Raw genomic sequence first — 2,461 nt, 5'->3', positions numbered from 1 at the left:
TGGCTTGGCATTTTCAGCAGCAAGCCAAGAGTGAAAAACAGGTAGAGAGAAAATTTAGCAGAGAGAACAGGCAGAGCAGGAGAGACACGGCTTGGAAATCAAACCGCAGAGTTTCTTTGTTCAGTTTGTTCAAAGGTTGAGGCAAAATATGCACTCTTTATGCTTTATTGGCTTGTGCATTTCTCAGCAGCAAGCCAAAGAGTGAAAAACAGGTAGAGAGAAAATTTAGCAGAGAGAACAGACAGAGCAGGAGAGACACGGCTTTGAAATCAAACCGCAATAAGATTCTTGGTTTGGCAAAATTTCTCACAAACCACAGGGTGAAATACAGATGGAAGAAGCAGAGACAACAGGTGGAGCAGGACAGAGGATAGAGGGATGTGGTTGGGATGTGACAGAGAAGACTGGAGATCTGGTCCTTGTTCTTCTGCACACTGTGAACAAAAAGAAGAAAAAATAATAATTTATTAAAATTATATCACATGGTAATTGTATGAACTAATTGTGACTACTGAAAAAGGACAAAACAAATATTGAAGCTAAACTGTTGTTGGCTGCCATGTGCAAAAAGTTGCATAATTGGGCACTTTTTAAAATAAGAAATATTTATTTAAATTCAGCAATAATATTTTAATACAAATATGATTGAGTGAATCATTAACTAATCACATGTAGTGTGACTACAAAAATGTACGAAAAAAATATTTTAGCCCAATTGTTAAGCTGCACTTATGTGTATTATTATAAAATTGTGTTTAAAAGGTCTAGTTTGAATGAAAGATTGAACCCATCACTTTACAGCTTATATAAGTCAGATTATTTTTTTATTTTGGTATACTTCTCTTACAGTATGTGCACACCTACCAGGCAAAGCACAGATGTCAGTCAAGTTCCTGAAAGTGTAAGACGAGAAATAATATGTTAGTTGTCTGTACAGTGTTATCAGACTTACAGAAATACAAAGCCCACACGACATGATATACTGAACTTATAGTCAGCAGGGTAATTATAGAGTAATATAGCACACCAGCTGACACAGCAACCATTTTGTAATTCAAACTAATTAACTGAAGTATTTCCACTTATGTAAGGCTACTGTTAGACTGTTACTAGCATTAGCATTGCTGCTAGCGCTAGCATTCCTGCTAGCATAAACACTTCAGTTAGTGTTAGCACTGCAGCTAGCGTTAGCATTGCAGCTAGCGTTAGCATTGCAGCTAGCGTCAGCATTGCAGCTAGTGTTAGAACTGCTGGTAGTGCTAGTACTCTTACTGTTAAAACTGAGCCACAATGGTAATAATAAAGCTCATTCGTTACTTTTGTCTCACTGATCACCAATAAATATCACAGGAATATTCTTTTTGTCAGTTAACAACTGCTAAGGCTAGTGTTAGCACTATCGCTAGCGTTAGCATTGTTGCTAGCATTAGCATTGAAGCTAGCATTAGCACTGCTGCTAACAGCAAAACGTCATAAACCGATATAAATGATAGCGAAGGTTATTCTTTTTTTGCTTTCTTTATTCTTTGAACTCTATTGAACTTTAAAAAGACTTGATATGTGAGTTTAAATGTCAAACATGTATTTTTACCATCATAAAAATAAAACAGTGCAGTACCGTATTGTACTTACCACAGCAGAGAGCAAAGCGGAATGACGACAGTTGGTGCAGTGATTCGTTAAAGACCGATGAGGCGTTCAGGTAGTGCTTGGTAATTTGAGCATCAGTTTGAACAGCAATATTGAGCATATACATTTCTCTGTCATAGAGAGACAGAGGTAAAAAAAAATACACAAGACACATCAGCATACAAATTGGTACTTTTTGCCTGAGTATTAGCAAATGAGTGACATACAGAGAAAGAGGGCAACGGGCATTAAACGAGAAAATAAAAAGTATTTCATCTTGAATTGTTTTGTGGGTTTTATTTTAAGACTACTTTGAGTGTATTCGTAGGGAGAAAAACTATACAGACTAAAAACAGAGACATTAAATGAGATTACATCATTTAAAATGTGGGAAAATCCACTACAGACAGGTAGATGCTGTGAGCTTTAATTATCCAGACAGAAAGGAGTATTTAAAAGTCATCAACTGACTCCAACTGCCCAGATCTGAAAAACCTGTGTGCAGAAGACAAGTCCACCAATACACAATAAGCTTGAATTTAAAAGGCCAAGGAGAATGCTCTATTCAGTCGGCTTATACTAACTGCTGACATACTTTTAATCTGTGGCAAAACCCTGTCAAATCTGACTTGTTGAACCTGTTGACTTAATCTAACTCCAACCGCTTTGTTGTAACAGAAATTTTTAAGATGAATCAACAGACATTTTTACAATTAACCTTGGCAGAGTGAGACAGAGCTCGTTAAGCAGGCAGGTGTGAGCCTGGTTGCTATAGTGACTGCACCCAATGGCTCCATACACACACACAGACATGCACCTCACTTTTGCTGCT

At 37.1% G+C, this 2,461-nt stretch overlaps 1 long non-coding RNA gene across 1 annotated transcript; it reads right to left on the bottom strand.

Moving 5' to 3' along the window:
- Window positions 1–377: 377 nt before the first annotated feature.
- Window positions 378–2,461, bottom strand: LOC109198202 (uncharacterized). Its single transcript, XR_002059114.2, has 3 exons — window positions 1,633–2,461; window positions 865–893; window positions 378–434 (listed from the first exon to the last, which is right to left on the bottom strand). It is a non-coding gene; the product is annotated as an uncharacterized LOC109198202 (long non-coding RNA).

Source organism: Oreochromis niloticus, unplaced genomic scaffold, assembly GCF_001858045.2.
Source record: "Oreochromis niloticus isolate F11D_XX unplaced genomic scaffold, O_niloticus_UMD_NMBU tig00000799_pilon, whole genome shotgun sequence".
NCBI lineage: Eukaryota > Metazoa > Chordata > Actinopteri > Cichliformes > Cichlidae > Oreochromis > Oreochromis niloticus.
This window is presented reverse-complemented; position numbering and strand designations above follow the sequence as displayed.